Raw genomic sequence first — 25,216 nt, forward strand, 5'->3', positions numbered from 1 at the left:
CAAGCAGCTTTGAACATCTCTGTTCAGAGAGGGGAATGTGGGTGATAAATTTTGTTGAAAATAAAACAAGTCAAACCTGCAAAAGAAAGCATTGCTCGGGGTTCCAATCAGCCATGACCTTTTCTGGGATATTCTGTTGTCCTGCTCAAGGTTCCATCCAGCTTTACCCTTTTCCAGGATATTCCATTCCATTCCCCCACCCTCAACAGTCATTCAGCATGCTCAGTCCTCACTGGGCTGTTGACCAAGGCAGAACAGAGTGGCAATATTACTTTCCTTGATCTGGACACTATATTAATAATGTAAGGAAAATCAGATCCTGTCATATGTCACAATAAATCTATGTTATGTTTTGTTTTAAAGTTTTCATTTTATGGTTTAATATTGTTTTTACTTTGGGTTACATATTGGGAGAGGCACCATAATAATAACCATCATGAACCTTCTGCTCATTTCTTTCACACAGAGAAGCTTCCAGAACCCTCATGAATTAATTAGAATAGGAAATACCTCTACACATCAGATCAATACTTTCTGTACTAAGAAATGCAAATTGACAACCTCTTATTCGCCTTTTCTCTAAACCTAAAAGTCCCCAGCACTGAAATATTTCTTCACAGGTGACTTGCCCCATCCCCATGATCATTTTGGTTGTTGTTTGCCCTGGCTGACTCAAGACCTTTTGCAACCTGAGGCAAAAGACAAAATGAACCTCTCTACCCTTGTGTGTATAAAAGCCAAGCAGACTTGCAGCTGAATCTCACTTTGACACAGACAATGAGCAACATCTTCCACTGCCCTTGAGGGCTAACTTGAGGAGTGCTAAGTTAGGCAACTCTTGTGACTGAGGCAGGCTAATGTGTTGATTTTGGTTTCACTCAGTGAGCAGATCAGTGTACTTCCTTCCCAGGGATATCCAATGACCAGCCTGGGTGGACCACATAGTCCCAGTGCATGAAGAACACTGCCAACTGCAGTTCAGTGGTTCAGCACACGGGGCAGCCACACACCGCTCGTGTGTGTTTTGCACAGGAAGCTGCTGACTCAGACCATTGATCCATCTAGCTCAGCACTGTCAACACTGACAGGCAGGTGCTCTCTGGATTTTCAGAGAGGAGGTATTCCCAGCCCTACCTGGAGATGCCAGGGATTGAACCCGGGGCCTTCTGCATGTAAAGCAGATTCTCTGATACAGAGTCAAAACCCCAAGTATCTCATCCTCAAAGGTTTGGTAAAGGTAAAGGTACCCCTGACCATTAGGTCCAGTCGCAGACAACTCTGGGGTTACGGCGCTCATCTCGCTCTATAGGCCAAGGGAGCTGGTGTTTGTCCGCAGACAGCTTCCGTGTCATGTGGCCAGCATGACTAAACCGCTTCTGGTGAACCAGAGCAGCGCACGGAAACGTTGTTTACCTTCCCGCCAGAGCGGTACCTATTTATCTACTTGCCCTGGTGTGCTTTCAAACTGCTAGGTTGGCAGGAGCTGGGACCAAACAATGGGAGCTCACCCCATCACGGGGATTCGAACCGCTGACCTTCCGATCGGCAAGCCCTAGGCTCTGTGGTTTGGAGAGGTACACAAATTCTTACTTCAAATGCTGTTGACTTTGGAAGGACATGTGTAACATTCAGAAGTCCCATTAGGGTCACTGATGCATTTTGAGTCACTTGTGATCTAAGGATGGCTTCATATATCATTTTTGGTGGGCCTCTGTTTTCCTCCCATCGCTACTGACCTCTTAGGACTAAAAACTGAAAGCGGAGGCAGTGAGACAGGAGCCTTCGAGTGCTGAAACACATCCCCTCCACACATTAAAGTCCTCCGCCCACCAGCGTCCCAATGGGGATTTCTCCCGAACAGCAGCTGAGGAAAAGGAGTGCTGATGTAATAGTCACGTCAGCTAATGGTGGTTGGGGGGGGTGGTTCAAACTCTGCAGTCGCTAGGCTAACTTTGCATTACATTTTCTTGAAAACGGTATCAGTTCTTGTTTACCTCCGGAGAATGCAACTGAATGCAATATGAAGCCGATACTGAAATCAGAGAGTCGGGAGAAATCCCCATTGGAGGAACAGCAAATTGTAATAAGCATTCCAATTAGACAAGGAAATATGCCCTAGCAAATCCAAAGCTGCCTCTTTCCTCTTGTCAGCTCTCGAATGTCCTCATCGCACCGAAGGATCAGTCCAAAGCCCATGAGTCATTCATCGTGACATCCTGAAAACAAGCGAGCTTCTTCCATTCGAAAATTCCGAGGAAAAGTTCTCGTTTTGAAGAAAAGGAGGGTGTGGATTTCCCAGCTGACAGACGTGAAAAAACAAACCGTTCCGTCAAAACAGCATGTGTGTGTGTGTGTGAAAAAACAATTGGTGGTTAACTGCAAGAGAATTTCACGATGAACTGGCTGCAAAATTTCTTCCCTGTGCTTGGAAATCCACTAATTCAATCTACCACACGACAATGCCACAAAAATACTTTTGTGGAAAGTTTCAGGGGTTTAAGGAGGACTGCTATATATTTACTTCTGGGGGGGGTGTCTTATTTAAGGAAATTAAAGAAAATGACACCTATATTTTAAAGCCAATGCTAGCATGGTTCAAAATAAATAAATAGAGGCAGATTTCTTTTCAGCCAAAATACTGGATTTGTTTTAAAAAGGGCTGCATTGTCTTCGAAGAAGCATGATTGTTGGTTTGCTCTCACACACAAGTCAACAGTTAATTCTAGTTGAAATGCTTCAGAGAATTCATCCAGAATGAGCATTCATTCTGATTTTGAGGTTAGATGACATATCAAAGCATGTGTTGTCCCACAGCTTCCAGTGCAATTTCTCGCCACTTTCCTTACTGCAAAAAAAATCAATCTTTTGGGGGTGAAGCAGGTTTGTTCCACAAGACTTCCCAATAGGCTATAATGGCACAACCTGGATTTGCCTGTCTGTGGTTGAATCCCACCTGAAGATAGTCTGGAAACGCTGAACACCTCTTCTGAGATCATTTCTGTTGCGAAACACAGATGCGTCATCTAAAAACAAAGAATTGGGGGGGGGGGTTCAGAATTCTTTCTGCTCACACGCAAGTTTATGCTAACATTAACTGATTTACGTCACATTGACACCATACATGAGGGAATGTGCCTATTGAGCTGAAAAATGCCCTCTATTCCTGCGCTACAACTATGTAGCCATCAGTGTTTTCCCCAGGAACTGAAATTAGTGGGGAGGGTTGTTCAAATTGGGAGGGGGGGTGTGGCAATCACACAGGTTCCCCGGACATTTGACAGTTTATTGACCCTGTGCCACCACTGTGATTGCTTTCTTTGCTGCCACCAACCCGTTTCTCACGGGTACACACGGAGTCCAGTCAGTTGTTAACATTAACAAATAATCAAGTTTATTTATAGGCATGAACAAGCTTATGCTTTCAGTTAATTTTTCTTGTCATTTTCTTAATCTTATTTCCTTAACTGTCCTATTCGTTCCTAACAACTTCAAACTGATTATCGCAACTAACTATCTGACTCCACCTAACAATTCCTCTCACTCTCTCACAACACAATTCGACCAACCCACAGACTATTCCTCCCTCTTCCTTCTCCAACTCCCAACGCTCAACTGACTTCCACACAGCTCCCACTCTAATTCTAACTCCTCCTATCAGTTTCCACTGGCCAGTCACATCACACTCATTTTAACCCTTTCCTTATGGCCCACCTAGGAGGCAAACGCCACAGGGGGGAACAAAAACTATTTCAAAATCCTGGAGATTTCCTTAGGAGTACTTCAGGCCATTGCTATTTGAAGGTAGGATACAATCACATACAGGTAAATTCAGGGTGTGCAATTATACTGTATGCGGAGCTATTGCACAAGAAGCCCACTTCTGCAAAAAAAAAAAACCCAAAAAAACCACAGCTTTTTGCAATAAGTGGCATGAAAGTGCACTGGCAAGTATGGGATAACACTTGCATGATGCAACATCATCTAACCTCCCTGCAGACAAACCAGAACGGATGCTAGTTCAACAGCCAACATCATCTGATCTCCCCGCAAAGAAATCAGGATGAATGCTCAGTAAAGGTCACCTGGGAGCACCTTAGGATTTAAGTTCCCATTAAAGTTAGCTACTTGTACACCCGTCTTATGTTTACTTGCATGCAGGGGCAGATCTACTATGAAACCAAGGAAGCTTAAGCTGCAGGGCTCCTAATCCCAGAGGAGCCCTAGAAGTCATGCATGTATACAGCAATTCCCTAATTCTCATCCTTCACTCATAACTTGAACACTATAAGGCATAGGATTTTTTTATTCAGACCAGTGACTTTGACATGTGAGATAACTCAGTACAGTGGTACCTCAGGTTACATACGCTTCAGGTTACATACGCTTCAGGTTACACACTCTGCTAACCTAGAAATAGTGGTTCAGGTTAAGAACTTTGCTTCAGGATAAGAACAGAAATCGGGGTCCGGCAGCGCAGTGGCAGCAGGAGGCCCCATTAGCTAAAGTGGTGCTTCAGGTTTAGAACAGTTTCAGGTTAAGAACGGACCTCCGGAACAAATAAAGTACTTAACCTGAGGTACCACTGTACAGCAAATTTAATCAAAATCTGAGACATGATAGTTGATTTAAAAAAAATATATGTGGTGACTTGTTGTGGAACAACCCTATTGAAGACCTCATTGCTGGTTGTGAAGGGGCCTCCATCACAGTTCAAGCTTCGGGGGCCCCAAAAGCTAGGTCTGCCACTGCTTGCACAACTCTGTCAGGGAACCTCTCCAATCTGATGTGGTTGTTTTATTTGTTTGTTTAAAATATTTGCACTCGGCAGTCACCCCAACAAATCCAGCAGGTACCCCATGGAATGGGGCTGGGAAGGACAAAGCTACCATAGCTGGTTTGCCACTCCTCTGGTGATTGTGCTTGCAGACAGCTGTCACCACCGGAAATGGCACCAATGGCATCTTCCTTGTGGGTGTCCAGCACGTCGACATGCGAGCATTGCTGGTTAGTCACACAAGTATTCCAGTCACGGAGAAAGCCAACACCTGGAAGCATCCTTTAGAAGATTTCTTTCGACAGCAGCCACCAAATCCTTTGCCATGCTTACGTAATCCTGGTTGAGAAAAGAAGAAATGTGACGGTTGTATTATGCAATGGATACAACCCTCCCTTGCTTTCAGAAAAATATCTGCTGCACGTGGAACTTGTTGGTTAGGTTCCGATGACAAATTGAGGTGGGCAGACTGATACAACTGCCTAGTATTAGGGAAAGTCCCAAATTAGTCTTTCTTCCTACCAGGTACAAAGTACTGGTGGCAACTTCAGGGTCCCTGTCCTTCCTTCTTAGGGCCATAAAAAGGTAAAGGTAAAGGGACCCCTGACCATTAGGTCCAGTCATGGCCGACTCTGGGGTTGCAGCGCTCATCTCGCTTTATTGGCCAAGGGAGCCGGCGTACAGCTTCCGGGTCATGCGGCCAGCATGACTAAGCCACTTCTGGTGAACCAGAGCAGTGCACAGAAACGCCATTTACCTTCCCGCCAGAGAGATACCTATTTATCTACTTGCACTTTGATGTGCTTTCGAACTGCTAGGTGTGTTTGATGTGCTTTCAACTGCACTAGGAACCCTACTAGCAGGGGCCTAGACTAGCAGGGGCCTAGACTATTGAGTTTTAATTTTAAATGGAGAGTGGAGGAAGGAAATAGGGGTCTCTAGCCATCCTATGCAGAAAGTTATGAAGCAAAATGTGCAGGCAACCTTCTAAGTGTGACACAGGCCATCCTTGCTGCTCATGTCTTTCAGTGGTTTTAGCTAATGAGTGAAGTCAGAGCTGTGACTGATGAGTAAGGTGCTTGAGCACCAGACATTAGGAATCCCTGGGATCATAAACAGCTTCTGTTTTCTCCTTCCCCTTGAATGCCTTCCTGCTTCTCACTGATTTTCTAGCCCTTGGAATTTCTATACTTTCCTCTTCCTATCTTTCTAGCATCTTTCCTGTAGTGGGCTTATCAGAGATCGGGTACTCTCTACAAGCTATTTTCTGCCACTACACAACAAGGACAAAGAGATGTTAGAGATTCCACCCACTCCACCCAAAATGGCAAGTGAAAAATCCGAAAACTTGTAGAGGCACCTTAGGCATGTCTCCTTTGTTGCAGGAGCTGAAGTTCAGGCAGTCGTTAAGATTTCACTGTATAACTGACAGTAGAAAAGTATACATGTCTACTAAGACAAAAGGGTCCGCAATGAAGGGGGCTTGCTCCCAGGTAAGTGGGTACAGGAATGCAAAGTCAAATAATAAATTTAACACAATTAAATTATTCTTAATAAAACAAAAATTATTCTATAAATTTCTATAAACATGTAAAAATCATGTTAGCTATCAGAGTAGCTTCTTTCATTTATCAAGGTTGGCAAAAAAGAAAAAAAAAATATGTGTGCTTTGCTGAGAGTTATGAAACCCCACAGACTCCACAGTATTTTTGTAGACCAAGAGAACTTATGCCACAATACTGTAAATATATCAGTCATTAATATACCAAAATACTTATTTTCTGGTCCTTTCTGGAGGAGAACGGGAGCAAGTCTAAGAACTGCACCAGAGCCCTTAACCATCTTGATCTGACTTCGCTTATGCTTTGTTATATCTAGGCTGGAATAGGACCAGGTGGCCACTCAAACAGAGGACCATCCCCTGCAAAACAGGACACCTTGTCACGCTGAGACAGATGGCTCCTGGGTCACAAGGTTTCTGTTATGCTTTTCTGTTCGTAGATCTGTTTTGGGTGCATGCCAGTTCCTTTGCACTACCTAGAAATGTTTCTGTGAAAATCCCAGCTGTGTGAGTCAATTTGTGTCTCTCTCTCTTTTTCTGGTACATCTTAAACTGCAAAACAACACTCAAACCAGGAAGAGAGCTATTTATATCTCCCCTGGTGAGATACAGTCCATCAGAAACCCAGATACCGGTTTCCTGGAAATTTTGCCCCATGAAACAAGAAGCCAATAGCAGTCTTATCAACATCATTGACACAAACAACCTCAAAGATCAAGGCCCTGCCAGGCCTGCAAATCGACTCCTGCAGCTAAACTTGACCCGGGGTGTAGCTGGAAGGGACATGAAACAGTGGAGCTCAGTGGCAGAGCAGCAGTTTTACATACAGCCGCCATATGCCTGGACTTCCCCAGTTATTGCTGGGATTTCAAAGGCAGAATTGATGTCCAGGGGAAATTTCCAAAAGGTGACGCTTTGTCCTGGATCTTAGGCAAGTCAACTGGAAAATTGCGGGAGGGGTGGAGTTTCGGAGTGTCTGGGTTTTTGCTTTTTGAAATATGGCAACCCTAGTTTTGCATGCATAACGTCCCACAGCATCTCCAGGTGGGACTGTGAAAGGCTCCTGTCTGAAATCTTGGAGAGCCACCGTCAAAAGAAAATACTGAGCTAGATGGACCGAAAAACTGACTTAGGCCACATTCGCACCATCCACTTCAAACAGTCATGAATTCAGAATCCCACCCCCCCAAGAATTCTGAAAGCTGTTGTTTGTTAAGGGGGCTGGGGGTTGTTAGGCGACCCCTATTCCCCTCACAGAGCTACCGTTGCCAGAATCCCCTGTGAAGAAGGATTGATTGTTAAAGCACTGCTAAGACAAGTGGATCGGATAGGCCTGTAACATACTTCACAGAGGAACAGGGCCAGCCCAACCATTAGGTGTTCCTCTTGCCCGGTCACCTCCACTGCCAGTGGAGGAGATTTCCGGCAAGATTTCACCAAATAAGGTGAGATCTTGCTGAGCGCATGAGATCACACCCCAAATCGGTGAGATCTCACCCAAAATCGGTGCCTGCAATCGGCGAGATATCACTCGGACTGCGACAAAATATGTCTCTCTCATATCAGTCTCTACAGCCACAGCAAGCGCTGTAAACTTATAACCGTTTGACTTTACCCCCAAAGGCACATTCCTCCATTGTCTCCCAAGGCTGATGGACGGCAACAACGTACAAATGAGTGTAGAAAAAACCTCCTCATCAGGACTGGCTATCTAAAATATACTTAATCCATGTGTGTGCAGGGGACTATTTCCCTGTTATTTTCTTTTAACCATTAACAACCACTGGAGCTGCAACAGCAATGCAAAACACCTACCCAAATATTTGTTTTGAACTTGAAGGGAGGTATCCAAAATATCCCTTGGAGTTTCCTCACCCGAGGAGTGCAGGTGTTGCTGCTTGTGTCATTTATAGCTTATCCTTCCTCATTCCTGGGGAGGTTTTTAAGCAGAGGTTGGATGGCTGTCTGCCATGGATGCTTTAGCTAGGATTGCAGGTTCCAGCTCTACAATTCTATGATCCCTATAAAAAGCACCTGGGAGGTTTATGTGAAGTGGAGAAGGCCTGGTTCCAAAATCTACAAGGAGTCTTGCAGCACTTGACGCAAACCCTCCAACTGTCCCTATTTTCCAGACATCCCTGATTTAGAGAAGATGTGCCGGTTTCTGCTTTGATCTCAGAATGCCCCATTTTCGCTTGCTGTTGTTGTTTAGTCGTTTAGTCGTGTCCAACTCTTCGTGACCCCATGGACCAGAGCACGCCAGGCACTCCTGTCTTCCACTGCCTCCCGCAGCTTGGTCAGACTCATGCTGGTAGCTTCGAGAACACTGTCCAACCATCTCATCCTCTGTCGCCCCCTTCTCCTTGTGCCCTCAATCTTTCCCAACATCAGGGTCTTTTCCAGGGAGTCTTCTCTTCTCATGAGGTGGCCAGAGTATTGGAGCCTCAGCTTCAGGAACTGTCCTTCCATTTTTCCTTAGGATGTCCCTATTTTCATTGAAGAAATGTTGGAGGCTATGGATCCAATCCCCGAGCCTTCCAAAGGCAATTCCATATGGGGAAGGTGTGTTTTTTTAATGTTTAATGTTTTATTATGTTTTTACATATGATGGAAGCTGCTCAGAGTCCTGGGGCAACCCAATACGATGTGTGGGATATAAAGAGTACAATTATCATTATGGAATGGGACGTCCCTATTTTCATTGGAGAAATGTCGGAGGGTATGTTGAATGACACGGTCTCTCGTACATGAAAGCTTGCGCTGTATTGAATTCATTAGGTCTTTTAAGGTGCCACCTTGCTAGTTCTGCTGCAAAATAGACCAATTCAGTGACCCCTCTGGGAGTGTGTGGTATCAGATACACTGAGGTGCCCAGCCTTGCTAACAAAGAAAGCCAAGTTTCCTAGCCTGAAGCTATTTTCTGCTCCTACTAAGAACCCTATTATCTATCAGAAGATTAGCCGCATTCTTGCCCCCAGAAACCAGGCATTCTTGGAGGGCCTACTGACTCTTAGCATAGGCAACTGAATACTTAAAAAGAGAGGGAGGAGTAGATTAGTCACTTTGTGACCAAACAACAACAACAACAAAGCCTTCTTGACTTTCCTGGGTGAGAAGGGATAATTGGTCTCTAGTTGCAGTCATATAGCCGGGCTGCAGTGGGGTATCCTGTTCTCAGTAATGTTGGAATTAAAACAGGGCTGTATTTCATGAGCACAAGTTCTCTCACTTTCAAAGACAAAACGCAGTTGTGTGCAGATATCCAAAGACGCAACTCTATGCATTTACTATTACTATTATTATTATTATTATTATTATTATTATTATTATTATTAATTTCTTGATTTTGATTAATAGCATCTCTATGCCACCCAATGGCAGTGTCCTCTGGGCAGCTTCCAAAATGGCAAAGCATTAAAATTCAATAAAAATTAGAGTGCAAGAAAAACCAGCAAACAAATTCAAACAGTAGAATTCAGCGTTAAATGTTGACGGAAATGACACGTTCTACTCATGTAAAAACACACTGATTCCCGGACCGTCCGTGGGCCGGATTGAGAAGGTGATTGGGCCGCATCAGGCCCATGGGCCTTAGGTTGCCTACCCCTGGTCTATGCAATTCCCCAGTGCAGCTCATTTAGAAACTGAACATGTGCAGAGTAAGAAAGAAAGAAAAGCCAGCCCTCCTTCTCTCAGCCAGGAGACCGGTATTGAAACAAAAGAACAAGAGAAGGAACAGCCATTGATGCACATACATACACACACTGTCAATTCTACCCCTCTCCATAACAGGCCCTTCTAGGAATGTCTGGAGTTCCCCCCACAAAAAAAGAAAATCATCAAAGAGCGGCAAGCAGCCATCTGCTCAAAGGGCAGCCATCCTCCTCCTTCCTCCCCTCCCAGACAAAGGAATGAAGGACAAAAAGAAGCACACACAGCCTGCCAGGGACTGCGCCAGACAAAGGGAGCACTTTGCAGCTATTGTTTCTCAACCTCCCTCCTCTCCCGCCTCCTCCAAGTCATCCAGGGTAGGGCAGAGAACCCCAGATGCAAGCAGAGATGTTGCTTAGCCTTTGCAGGAGGTGGAGTGAGGCATCTACCCCTCAGCAGGCAGATCCCAGGGTAGCGAGTGGCTGATATGTATTTCCATCCGGCTTTACAGCCCTACTCTGCAAGTGAGCAGACTTTGCCCCACCCACTTTTCCTTCTGGCCCCGCCTACCACTTGCATGTGGCCCCCAGAAGGATGCCTAGGAAGGAATTTGGCCCTCAGGCTGAAAAGGGGGTAGAGAGAAAGCTTCTGCTATCCCTGACCATTAGCCACAGGTTCCCCACTTGCGCTCCAGTGACTACAATGCAATGCTGTGCTCTAGTTGTTGCACTGCAATATAAGGAGCCCCACAATCAAATCTCCTTCAAGTCCGATCAGGGACGGAAAGGATGTGGTATTCATGTGGTGCCAGAATCATGGTTTCCAGAAATTCTTCTTGCTCTTCCTTGGTGCTAACCCTCAGCCTCTGCCCACTAGGCCACAGCTCCCAGAGATGGCCAAACGACACATTAGGTCATGGGTAGGCAACCTAAGGCCTGGGGGCCGGATGCAGCCCAATCACCTTCTCAATCCGGCCCACGGACAGTCTGGGAATTAGCATATTTTTACATGAGTAGAATGTGTCCTTTTAGTTAAAATGCATCTCTGGGTTATTTGTGGGGCATAGGAATTCGTTCTTTTTTCCCCCTTCAAAATATAGTCCGGCCCCCACAAGGTCTGAGGGACAGTGGACCAGCCCCCTGCTGAAAAAGTTTGCTGACCCCTGCATTAGGTTATTCAGACAATGCTGGCCCTACTGTTAGGCACAGGGAAGAAATCACCTCAGGCAACTGGTCTGGAGTGTCATGAAAGGACAGCAGCAAATTGTTAGTTATTTAATTTATTGTTGCTGTTTTAGTGCCAGGAACAGAGAGAGGTGCTGCCCACAATTGCACTGAGTGTCTCCAGGTCACTCCCCCCTCGTGGAGCTGCAGTTCCCAGAATTTCCTAAGTAGAAGACCTGATTGCTAAACCACTCAAGGAATTGTAACTCTGGGGAGGCAATAGGGGTCTCTTAATGGCTCTCAGCCCCCTTAACAAACTACATCTCCCAGGATTCTTTGGGGGAAGCCATGACTGTTTAAAGTGGTATGATACTGGTTTAAATATATAGTGCAGATGGAGCCCTATGTGTGGGGTGTCCCCTTTGTTTTTGTTTCTTATGCATAACACTAATTTTGTTGGCAGACATTTATCTTTTTTAAAAAATAATCTACTGTGGCACTTTCTTCTTCTCTACGTCTGTTGTCAAAACAAGCATTCTGCTAGGCACCTGTTTGACCCAGAATTAAGGAAACAAAATAAAACAAAACTGAATATACCTACAAACAATTTTTAAAAACAGCTTAAAAATATTTGCACTGTTAAACCAGTTCCACGATAAGGAGATATATTTAGGTAACTGTAATCAGTTAAGTGTTGTTATCAGTAGCTACATGTTTCTGTGCAGGCGAACAGTCCTGGATCATGACCTCAAGCCCAGCTGGCTTCGCTTTCTGACTAGGGCAGCTTGTTTGCTCACTTTCCAAACAGAATCAACTTTGTTATTCCTGTTTGCTGCGCCTCTAAATAAGTTACGGTCTCCCACTCTTACTAATCCTTTTTTGCTACTTTCCCTGCTCCACTAAGAACAAAAGGACTACACACACACACACACACACACACACACACACACACACACACAAACACCCTTTCTTTTAATCATGCAGATGCAAAGAAATGGAAAAAAAGAACCAGCTTCCCTTCTCTGTGCCAGCCTAGCTCTTCCTAAAAGCAAATGCCAAGTATTTGGGTGCCAACAATACCAAGCTACAGTACTGAAAACCATACCCCTGAAATTTGCAGATGTACCCCAAAAAATTAAAAATGCAACCCAATTTGGCAAAAAACCCAGTCCGATGAGGACTGAGAATGCGCAGTAACCCTAGACAGGTGGAAGAGAGAAAGAGACAATAGAAAAACAGGGTGGGGTTGAATAAAAACGAAGGTATTTGTGACATGTTTAGCAAAGTCCCTTAAATACACAAAGTCCAGAGAGAAAAGTCTTGACAACACTCTACTGAACAAAACTGAAGGAAAACGGTATAGTCAGAGGAGGAATGAACAGCAACATTTTGTCTTTCTTGTCAATCCTTGTTCTCATCATATTACAACCAAACATACAGGAGAAAAACTCCCTCAGAACTATGCAGCTTATCAAGGCATCTGCTACCTCAGCAAACAACAGGTCACTCTGCTTGGTTGCTAAGCAGCTCCTCCACCCACCCCCCTTTTGTCTAGCGGATGTTAATGAAATTAACCCTTCAGTTGCAAACTGAATGATCCCTGCTGTTGCACTTCCCGCACACTGTTGTAACTGCATAGATAGATAAAAGATAGATTAAAAATCCACTTTTTCAGACGTTCCCAGTGCATCTCATGTCAGTCAAAAAATGAGACGTAGGCCCTCAGGCCCTATGACTTACTATGTCAAAAGACAAGAGACAAAATAGGAGGGGAGAGTAGAAGGGGAAGGTCTAGTCTGACAATGCTGATCTTCTCTTGTTGCTGGTCTTGCTTGGACAAAGGAGCTGAAACTGACTGAGCAGCCATTGTTCCTCTGGCCAGTAGAGTGGCGGTGTGTCCTATTTTAGACAATTGGACAACTGTCTGCCTTGGGCTCATTCTCCCCTTGAAAGAGCAGGTTTGTAGTCTGGAGGTCCACCTAGATCCATCTTTGTCAGTAGAGGTCCTGGTGACCTCAGCGGCTAGCTCCTACCAGCTTCAGCTGGTAACACAGCTACAGCCATTTCTGAACCAGGGTAGGCTGACCACTGTCATCCATGCATTAGTAACCCCCAAGCTGGATGGCTGCAATGCACTCTATGTGGTTGGTCCAGAAGCTGCCGCTGGTGCAAAATGTGACGGCTCAACGGCTCATTGGGGCAGGATAGCGCCGATATGTTGTCCCACTGCTGAAAGAATGGCACTGGCTTCCAATTAGCTACCAGGCTAAATTCAAGGTGCTGGTTCTGGCGTGGAAACTCTTAAACAGCTTGGGACCAGAATATCTTTTTAAAAATTGTCTTACCTCTTATATACCCAACTGATGACAGGTGAGAGCCTCATGCAGACACTATCAGCTGAACTGCCCTGAGATCTTTTGATGAAGCACAATATATAAATCTAAATAATAATAGTAATAGTTACAGTACTATAACAATAATTCCATTCTGCACAATAGTGGACTTGGGCCTCTAGTGTTGTGGTACTACTCTTTGGAATTCCCTCCTCTTGAATATTATTATTAATAATAATAATTTTATTATTTATACTCCACTCTCTCTGTTGCCTTTTTGGCACTTACTGAAGACCTTCCTCTTTCAAGAAGCCTAGAGATTTTCCCCAGTCTGCATCCGTACTGGAATTATTTTTAAAGTATTTTTAATTGTTTTGTCTTTTTTGTTGTTTGTTTGTTTGCTGGGCTCCTTTGGGAGGAAGGGTGGGATACAAATTTAATTAATTAATAATTGACTCCACCCACAAGCGGCCATTTTGCTTCACTGACAAAATTTTGCATCTTGCTCCAGTTGGTGGACCTTGGAATGCATGTAACAAAAAGGAAGGAGGTGATTCTTCTGTAAGCCCTGCAACCTATCAACTCCAGCTGTAAAGTAAAGGTAAAGGGACCCTTGACCATTAGGTCCAGTCGTGACTGACTCTGGGGTTGCGGCGCTCATCTCGCTTTATTGGCCCTGGGAGCCGGCGTACAGCTTCCGGGTCATGTGGCCAGCATGACTAAGCCGCTTCTGGCGAACCAGAGCAGCACACGGAAACGCCGTTTACCTTCCCACTGGAGCAGTACCTATTTATCTACTTGCACTTGATGTGCTTTCGAACTGCTAGGTGGGCAGGAGCTGGGACCAAGCAACAGGAGCTCACCCCGTCGCGGGGATTCAAACTGCCAACCTTCTGATCAGCAAGCCCTAGGCTCTGTGGTTTAACCCACAGCGCCGTTGCATCCCTGTACAGGCAGGCTAATAGCTCTGGGGAAAATAAACCTGCCAGTACTGTTCATAAGAGAAGTGGGCAGAAAGCCCGCAAATGGGAACCACGCCGGATTTTGCCAAGCAAAACTCAGAAGTCACAAACGTATCAGAGCTTGCAAATGTACCCTCCTGTCCCTTTTTCTGCCTGCTTTCTACAAACACTGAAGTGATTGAGTTTTATTGGCACTGGCGTTGATGGAAAGTGAATTTCAAAGCGGCATGAATGAGTAGCCATGGAAACGGAATTTTAAGCGCACACGCGCAGGTATTTGTAACCGAAGCGCTCACCTGCCCGTCCAATCATCCAACGGCGACAACGGGCATGTCACAGCTAGCCAATCATGCCCAGGAACCCAACTTGAATGACAAGCAGCCCATAAACACATAGTATAGTGAACAGCACTCTATACAAGTGCAGGAAGGAACAGCCCCCTCAAAAAAAACCACCACGTTAATGTGAAATTGGCATCTGTTGTTGAAGGCTCTCAAACAGCAAAAGAAACATGTCAGATTCATTGTGAATGATTACATTATTCATTGGGAATTATTCACTCGGTTCTAAGGTAGAATTTTAAACCAGGGATTTCAGACTAGTCTCATTGCCCAAACACATATTTCTTTTTTGGGGGGTGGGAAGGCAGGAAAAGGGATGGGGTGGTCTACCAAGAAGAGGGGAGATTGTGCCTGTTTAATCCTCTGCATCATATCTACACCAGCAAAATGCCAGTTCTTAGGAGAGTCGGAATGTGTGTGTTGGACAAAGGATTTTTTGTGCACAGGCACCCAATGGAGATCCTGTTGGTTATTATTACTTACATTTTTGGACCAGGTGGTGACTTCCACCTTGCCCAAAAGGGGAAATGCATCACAAAAAAATGAGGGCAAATGAGGACACAGATTGGCCGAAAATCTGCAAACCTTGGAAATAATGACTAAAATCTAAACAGAAATACAGTGCATCACACCTGAATGGGGAAGACGGTGGAATGGGGAATGGGGAAGATGTGCTAACTTCAAGGCCCCCTTCCTCTCCCTTCCTATGATGATCTTTAAACCAGATGTTGTTGTTTAGTCGTTTAGTCGACTGGTAGCTTCGACAGCACTGTCCTCGGTCATCCCCTTCTCCTTGTGCCCTCCATCTTTCCCAACATCAGGGTCTTTTCCAGGGAGTCTTCTCTTCTCATGAGGTGGCCAAAGTATTGGAGCCTCAGCTTCAGGATCTGTCCTTCCAGTGAGCACTCAGGGCTGATTTCCTTAAGAATGGATGCGTTTGATCTTCTTGCAGTCCATGGGACTCTCAAGAGTCTCCTCCAGCACCATAATTCAAAAGCATTGATTCTTCAGCGATCAGCCTTCTTTATGGTCCAGCTCTCACTTCCATACATCACTACTGGGAAAACCATAGCTTTGTTGGCAAGGTGATGTCTCTGCTAAAGAACTTGCTTCCGTTAATGTAGGGCACATGGTCAATTTGTCCACTTCTCCAAGCAATGAGATGTTCCAAGAGCTCTAGGCTTATCCTTTGTTGGGTTTTTTTTCCCCTCTGACAGCCCTCTTCATATAGTGGACTGGCTTCTGTAATGTAGGACATATTGACATCTTATTATTATTAGCATTATCCTTAGCATAATTGGAATGCTGTCAACTGCTTAACCCTGGCTGGCTGGGATCAGGAATTGTGGCAAGGAGCAATTGCAAGGGGAAGTGACATCTAAGATTCGCCCAGTCAAGGGAGTGGCAGGCAATTGAGATTCCCACACTATATGGCATGACTTCATAACCTGCACAAATGAAAAGGAGGACTACCGACACCTTTCTGACCCCTCTCTTCGGCTGTGGAAGAAAGGCTAAATTATGAATAGCTGTGGTCATCAATCTTGAAGAGTAGCTGCCTATCTGTGCACCGCAGACCTGAACGGTACAGAGGTGATGCTCAGCATAGGAAGAGAAACAAAGAATGAATACAGAAACTATTGCTAGGCATTACCTTGTAAACCTCTAAGCACTGATGGTACATCTCTGTTGTTTTTTCAGTGCTGGCTTTTTGGTAGCGTCCATGACTTAATAATGAAATGATTAATAACAGCAGCAACATACAACAATTTGTACAGCGCAAAAACGATTACAGCAGCAACAGCTACTGGTTATCACTAGGGATGGAATAGAAATTGGATCCAGATTTCATTTGAAGCTGAATCTAACAAATTCACAATCTCCAGAACCAAAGCACTGTGCGAACCATTCACAGATATCCTTCAGAATTCACACTTATCCCAATTTTGCTGGGCAGTACAGCAACCAATGTATATATTGGGGGGATGTGCATAAAAATTAATAAATTGATGGAAGTAACACATACAAAGTGATAGGATGACACACTAGAAAGTGGGGGATAACACTTCCTTGATGCAACATTGTCTAATCTCCCTGCAAACAAATCTGGATGAATTCTCAATAAACGGGTAATCTGGAAGTGACCAGGAGTTGCTGAGCAAACTCAGGGCTCCTTCACGTACTTTCTTATGATTCCTTATCTTTAAATCAGACTTGGACAGTACTCAAAAAGGACTCTACTCTGACAGCTCTTTGAAACAGAGGGCTGTTCTCTGTAAAGTAGGGTACGTGGCCTTGCTACTGCATTTAGGACTGTGGCCTCTGTTTTGAACGTGGAGATTCTGCTAGACAAAATTTCATCATGAGGCACGTCAACGAGGTGACTGATGGGTTCAGTGTGGGGGGGGTTACTGGGATGGGGGGACAAGGAATAGAGAGAGAAATTAATCACGTTGATGATGAATAGGAAACACCAGGCTAAAAACAAAGCTTCGGTTTGAGCAATGCGGAGTTGTGCAATTGTTTGGGGGTTGAATTCCTTATCTAGCTGCATGCATCACCCTTCTGCGCAAGCACGCACGGCCGCCCACCACTCACCAAGGTTGTGCAAACCTCTGAGCTGCTCTTTCCAAAGCTTTCACAACTGAAGGCAAAGGCCTCACATGCATGTTGCACATCTTAATCAGGCGATCAGGGAATTAACCAGAGAATCCTATGGATCCTTATTAGTTACACGCCCCTAGTCTCTTTGTTTCCATTAGGCTGGTGCAGAGGGCACCTTCTGCTCCTGCATTTTTTATTTGCTGGGTCAGCATCAAATTATTATTATTATTATTATTATTATTATTATTATTATTATTAAAATCAAATACACTGTCCTTTGTTCGAAGATCCCAGGGCAGTTCACAACAGAAAAATACAAAATGAGAATATAAAATGCATAATGAAATAAGTAGGTTGCGGCTGCAACACTCGGGGAAGGGCTGTGGCTCAGTGGTGGAGTATTTGCGTGCACAAGGTCCACCCAAGTTTAATCCCCAGCTTCTCCAGGTAGGACTGGGAGAAAGTCATCTGAAACCCTGGCAAGCCACTGCCAATCACTGTATACAGTACTGAGCAAGAAGGAACAGTAGTCTGAGTCGGCGGCAGGCAGCTGCCTAAGTTCGCAAGCCCCAGTGAAGTGAATGGGACCTGTATTAATGAGCATTAGGTAAAGGTAAAGGGGCCCCTGACCATTAGGTCCAGTTGTGGCCGACTCTGGGGTTGCGGCGCTCATCTCGCTTTACTGGCCGAGGGAGCCGGCGTACAGCTTCCAGGTCATGTGGCCAGCATGACTACACCGCTTCTGGCGAACCAGAGCAGCACACGGAAATGCCGTTTACCTTCCCGCTGGAGTGGTACCTATTTATCTACTTGCACTTGGATGTGCTTTCGAGCTGCTAGGTTGGCAGGAGCAGGGACCGAGCAACGGGAGCTCACCCTGTTATGGGGATTTGAACCGCCAACCTTCTGATCGGCAAGTCCTAGGCTCTGTGGTTTAACCCACAGCACCACCCACGTCCCTCTAATGGGCATTACTGTGCCGTTAATAAATCCCGGGCTAGAATTCCTATGAGTGTGTGGGTTTGGAACAACCTAGGAATCTCAGGGGTTTCAAGAAGGATCAGTATTTGAGGATGGGCTGTGAAGACATGCTACCCTTGTGCGCATTCCAGGGCCCTCCCCAAAAGTTCAGCTTTTGTTTAAAAAAGAAGAGGAATCTTTGGCAACCATGGAGAAATAAGGGCAAGTATGCAGGAAGCATTCTACCCAATTGCTTGTTAAGAAATGATTTAATCGTACAATTGCAATAGGCTCAATATTTACACACACAATTTGGGCTGGCAAGATGTAAAGGATCTCTCCTTGTGTATCACTAGAGGCAGTCAAGAGAATATTTTAGGGAAGAACCAGCTGAAGGGAGCCATAGCTTCATTCGTCTGGGTTGATTTACTTTCACATGGCATGGAGAAAGTATATCATCTAAATTATATAGCACAATAGGTTTCGTCACCAGGTGGCATTGACCTTAATTGCATCTGGGTGGAGTCTAGCATTTCCTGTGTCTGTTGTGTTCATGTAGGAGAAGGTCAGTAAAGTTCTTGTCTTACTTCCTGAGTGGTCTAAGCCTTTTAGGACACATAAAACACTTTTGGAAGATGAGATTCTTCATGGAGCCGATAACTTTTGTCCAAACACATTCTATGTGAATGGGCATCCGTCAGAACAGACTACAAATCAAATTTACCTAGGAGAGTCTGTGTGGTGTAATGGTTAAATGTTGGACTATGACCTGGGAGACCAGGGTTCGAATCCCCACACAGCCATGAAGCTCACTAGGTGACCTTTGGCCAGTCATTATCTCTCAGCCTAACCTACATCATGGGACTGTTGTGAGGATAAAATAGGGAGGGGAGAATCATATACACCACTATGAGCTCCTTGGAGGGAAAAGTGGAATATGAATGTAATAAATCAACAAATTATGGGTTTGTCATGTACTGCATTCAAGCATGCACAACACTTATCTCCATCAAGTAACATGTAAGGCCATTTTTTTAGAGGGGGAGGGTGCATGAGGGCTAATTGGCCTGGAACCCAAGCTCAACGGGAACCTCAGATTTCGACACTTGTTCATTTTTTGACATTTGAAAAGTTTCACACCTTGTTTTCATATGCGTCGGATCAAAGTGCGACACTCTCTCTCAGCTTAAAGCTGTAAATCTAAGCAAACAAGAGATGTGATTTGGTAAAATACATACCTTCACCCTTGATAATTAGTGAATTTGCGCAGAAAAGGGCTAGAAAATTATTTGTTAAATACAAAAATATTCAAATTATATATTCCTCTTTCTTTTTCGGTGCTTTATTTTGTTTTTGTGGGTTTGTTTTTTATGTGTTATTGTTGTTTTAAGTGTAACTCCTTTTCTTTTTGGTGCCTTATTTTATTTTGTGGCATTGTTGTTGCTCTTACTATTACTATTGTTGTTTCTGAGGTCAGAAGCATCCCAGACCCTGAGATTTCAGAGCCCTGGCATTGTCACACCGGCAGACCCTGGAGATTGAGGTTAATTGGTAGAGGGTAGTGGAGAAGGCTGCCCTTCCCCCCAGTCTATGCTATACAGTGGTACCTCGGGTAACAGATGCTTCAGGTTACAGACGCTTCAGACTCGGCTAACCCAGAAATAGTACCTCAGGTTAAGAACTTTGCTTCAGGATGAGAACAGAAATTGTACAGCGGCGGTGGCAGCAGGAAGCCCCATTAGCTAAAGTGGTACCTCAGGTTAAGAATGGACCTCCAGAACGAATTAAGTTCTTAACCTGAGGTACCACTGTATTTTGCAGGCAGCTCTTGCTGAGCTGAAACTTGCAAGCTACATGCATGGATGATGATGATGATGATGATGATGATGATGATGATGATGGACAATTGACACTCTCACCCACCTGGAGATTCAAGCCCTCTGCGTGCCGCCTGTAGAGGACCAGGCAAACCTGGAAACTTCAGGCCAAACCTGGGGATCTAGCAACCCAGATTATTATGGGTAGGGTCCTCAAAAGCTCTGAGAAGGACCTGTGCCAATGCATAAGAAGCTGCTTTATACAGTGGTACCTTGGGTTACAGATGCTTCAGGTTACATACACTTCAGGTTACAGATGCTTCAGGTTACAGACTCCGCTAACCCAGAAATAGTACCTCGGGTTAAGAACTTTGCTTCAGGATGAGAATAGAAATCGCGTGGTGGCAGCAGCAGGAGGCCCCATTAGCTAAAGTGGTGCTTCTGGTTAAAAACAGTTTCAGGTTAAGAACAGACCTCCAGAATGAATTAAGTTCTTAACCCAAGGTACCACTGTACTGAATGTGGCCATTAGTCCATCTAGCTCACGTTTATATACACTGGCTAACAGTGTCTGTCAACACAGGGAGCTTTCCCCGCAAGGATCCTTGGAGATCCCAGGGACTGAATTTAGGACCTTCCTCATGCAAATGTGTGCTCTCCCCACTCTGGCTACATTGAATGTAAATGAGTTCCCAGGAACAAAACAGCAGGAAATGCTTGAGGCTGGCAGTGAAGGGAACTAGCGAAGCCGCACAAAGAGGAACTACGAGTCCAGCTTTTCTAACCTAGCCCATGTTTGCTCCAGATTCCTACCGGTTTCAGTGGGACGGACTTCCAAGTAAACAGTGTGCAGGATGAAGCAGATAGTGTGTAGCCTCTCGAACTCATGATGTGGCAACATGACCCACAGCCAACTCTAAGGAAGCAAGGACTGGAGCTATTTATATCGGAAGTGCCAGGCGATCTTGGGCAGAGGCCTGCGCATTTCTCGTTGTTGTTGTTGCTCCGTCTGCTGCTGTTATTTAAAGCATTGATACCGCACCTTTCCTCGGCTGAGGCAACTGTCAACACTAAAGGAAGGCTATTTTAACCATAATAAAATAACAGTGAAACTATACTGAAACTGAAGAGATTTTTTTGAAAACAACAAAAAATACAGACCAGCATTAAAAATAATTTAACCAGACAGCTTCCAGAAGGTTAGAACAATTTAAAGATGGAGCAAACAGCTCATGAGATGGTCATATGCCTTACTTTGCACAGCTTTCGCAGTCATTGCCCATCTATTATTATTATTATCCCGCCTCATTCCCAGCCCCTGGACAGCAGACTTTGCAGAGACAAATATTGGCACCCACAGGGTGTGGGGGACAAAGGGACATTTCCCCTCACCCATGAGCCATAACCCCGATTCCTAGGTTTCATTTTAAAAGAGAAAGCAAGTTTCTCGCATTTGTAGAACATGAGATATGAGGCAAAATGTGCATTTCTTTTGTAAGAAGCCAGACTGCTCCCACCTTTTTATAGTATTTACTTTACCTTCCCCCTCAGTGGAAAGATCCTCCAGACATTCATGGCTACCTTGGTCTCAAGTTTACCTCACCTTGGTCTCAAGTTTACCTCACTATGCTGTATTGTATTTTTATCTAAATCATAAGTTTTGCCAAATCTGCACTGGTACACATAAACGAGCACATGAAATGTTATTCAAATCTGCATCATCATCACCACCACCCCTTTTTTTTGCTGATGTATTTTCTCTCTTTTTTTGACAATGTTGCACAGCTGTGATATAATAATAATAATAATAATAATAATAATAATAATAATAATAATAATTTATTATTTGTACCCCGCCCATCTGGCTGGGTTTCCCCAGCCACTCTGGGCGGCTTCCAACAGAGATGAGAAATACACTAAAATGTGACATATTAAAAACTTCCCTGAACAGGGCTGCCTTCAGATGTCTTCTGAATGTCAGGTAGTTGTTTATCGCTTTGACATCTGATGGGAGGGCATTCCACAGGGCGGGCGCCACTACCGAGAAGGCCCTCTGCCTGGTTCCCTGTAACTTGGCTTCTCGCAGTGAGGGAACCACCAGAAGGCCCTCAGAGCTGGACCTCAGTGTCCGGGCAGAACGATGGGGGAGGAGACGCTCCTTCAGATATACTGGACCGAGGCCATTTAGGGCTTTAAAGGTCAGCACCAACACTTTGAATTGTGCTCGGAAACGTACTGGGAGCCAATGTAGGTCTTTCAAGACCGGTGTTATATGGTCTCGGCGGCCGCTCCCAGTCACCAGTCTAGCTGCCGCATTCTGGATTAGTTGTAGTTTCCGGGTCACCTTCAAAGGTAGCCCCACGTAGAGCGCATTGCAGTAGTCCAAGCGGGAGATAACCAGAGCATGTACCACTCTGGCGAGACAGTCTGCAGTCAGATAGGGTCTTAGCCTACGTACCAGATGGAGCTGGTAAACAGCTGCCCTGGATACAGTTTTGACCTGTGCCTCCATGGACAGCTGTGAGTCCAAAATGACTCCCAGGCTGCGCACCTGGTCCTTCAGGGGCACAGTTACCCCATTCAGGACCAGGGAATCCTCCATACCTGCCCGCCTCCTGTCCCCCAAAAACAGTACTTCTGTCTTGTCAGGATTCAACCTCAATCTGTTAGCCGCCATCCATCCTCCAACCGCTTCCAGACACTCACACAGGACCTTCACCGCCTTCACTGGTTCTGATTTAAAAGAGAGGTAGAGCTGGGTATCATCTGCATACTGATGAACACCGAGCCCAAACCTCCTGATGATCTCTCCCAGAGGCTGCATGTAAATGTTGAAAAGCATGGGGGAGAGGACAGAACCCTGGGGCACCCCACAAGTGAGAGCCCAGGGGTCTGAACACTCATCCCCCACCACCACTTTCTGAACACGGCCCAGGAGGAAGGAGCGGAACCACTGTATGACAGTGCCCCCAGCTCCCAGCCCCTCAAGACGGTCCAGAAGGATGTCATGGTCGATGGTATCAAACGCCGCTGAGAGATCCAGCAGAACTAGGAAACAGCTCTCACCTTTGTCCCTAGCCCGCCGGAGATCATCAACCAGTGCGACCAAGGCAGTTTCAGTCCCATGATGAGGCCTGAATCCCGACTTCAAAAGTCAAAACTAAGACACCCCAAAAGGTGTGATGCCAGGGGGAAAGTTGCACATATATGGAGCTGCAAATTTGGAATCTTCTGTTATTTGTTGCATTTTATTCCTACCCTTACTCCAATGACAGATAGGTAGCCGTGTTGGTCTGCCATAGTCTGCATGCACACGAAAGCTCATACCAAGAACTGACTTAGTTGGTCTTTAAGGTGCTACTGGAAGGAATTTTTTTTGTTTTGACTTACTCCAATGAGTTCTTCTCCCTCCCCTCAACCAGGGCCAAGGCCTTTTCGGCTTTGGCCCCAACCCGGTGGAACACTCTATCGCAGGAGACCAGGGCCCTGCGGGACTTGACATCCTTCCACAGGTCCTGCAAGATGGAGCTGTTCCGCTTGGCCTTTGGTCTGGGCACAGTTTGACCCCCCTCTATGGGATGCGGGTGGGATAAACCACAGAACCTAGGGCTTGCCGATCAGAAGGTCGGCGGTTTGAATCCCGTTGCTCGGTCCCTCCTCCTGCCAACCTAGCAGTTCGAAAGCACGTCACAGTGCAAGTAGATAAATAGGTACTGCTCTGGCGGGAAGGTAAATGGCATTTCCGTGACCGCTCTGGTTCGCTAGAAGCAGCTTAGTCATGCTGGCCGCATGACCCGGAAGCTGTATGCTGGCTCCCTCGGCCAATAAAGCGAGATGAGTGCCGCAACCCCACAGTCGGCCACGACTGGACCTAATGGTCAGGGGTCCTTTTACCTTTATGGGACCCAGTAAGTTACCTCTTTGGTCCTTTTATCGGCTCATGTGGGACCAACATGGATAGCTGGCCATGATGAATACTTGAGGTTCCTGACCCCTATGGTTGTAATTCATAGGCATTTTATCCTGATTCTAATTTTTAAGCTGTATTTTAATCAATTGTTTTATTGTGTATTTGATATTTGATGTTAGCCGCCCTGAGCCTGGTCTTGGCCGGGGAGGGGAGGGTATAAATAAAAATTTACTTAGCTACTTACATTGTCCTCAAAACAATCCTGTGAGGTAGGTTAGGCAGAGGAGGAGGAGGAGGAGGAGGAGGAGGAGGAGGAGGAGGAGGAGAAGAAGAAGAAGAAGAAGAAGAAGAAGAAGAAGAAGAAGAAGAAGAAGAAGTCCAAAGACACCCAGTTAGTTTCAAGGTTGAATGTGGATGCAAACAGGGGCTCCTCATTCCTTGGCCACCAAAGTGCTTTCATTTCTTCTATTCCTGATGTTCAAGTGTGAGTGTCAATGCTTGTGTGGCCAAGAGGGCAACAACCTTACACAGGAAGAAGGTATCAGCATGTTCTGGGAAACCCCAACACTTGCAGAAGTACAAAAAAAATACTTAGGGGAAAACCCCTAAGACAGTTTGGAAGGAGATTTTATAATAGTGAAGCTGATTTGTTGTAGAATCAAATAAAATTATATTAATATTTAAACTCAAGGGGGAGGGCTCCCAAAACAGCCCAGTGAGCTTGCTCAGCAGTCATGACATGCTGCGTGACTCTTGGAGTGGAGTAGACAGAAAAACAGGGTGAGGGGGTGGAAATGAGTGGCAAGGAGAACATTTGGGTAAAGATTGCTAGGTTTTTAAATTCCTCCTAAAAGCCAATAAAGAGGGGGGGACACACACTTCACCCGGGAGGGTATTCCACAAATGGGGGGCTCCTACCAAGAAATCCCTCCCAAGGGTCAGTGCCAGCCCGACAAACCCTCATGGCAGCTCAAGCAACAGCGTCTACTGATTGCCAGTTCTGGAATTGTTGATAAATGGGTGGACTGCCTCTGAACACTGCTGAGTTGCAGAAGGCCCAGCTGAGGTCCACTCACAGTAAACTGATTGAAACCAATGGACCCAAGTTAGTCCTTTCAGTGGATCTACTCTGTGTTTGAC

General features: G+C 45.3%; 1 long non-coding RNA gene across 2 annotated transcripts in view; it reads right to left on the reverse strand.

The window, feature by feature from the left end:
• Positions 1-4,840: 4,840 nt before the first annotated feature.
• Positions 4,841-25,216, reverse strand: part of LOC310850004 — a 102,142-nt gene continuing 81,766 nt past the window's right edge. For both annotated transcript variants that reach the window (XR_014567189.1, XR_014567190.1), the window contains exon 3: positions 4,841-5,113. This is a non-coding gene — a long non-coding RNA (uncharacterized lncRNA). The remainder of the gene's footprint in view (positions 5,114-25,216) is intronic.

Source organism: Podarcis gaigeae (genome assembly GCF_964106915.1).
Source record: "Podarcis gaigeae genome assembly, chromosome: 8".
NCBI lineage: Eukaryota > Metazoa > Chordata > Lepidosauria > Squamata > Lacertidae > Podarcis > Podarcis gaigeae.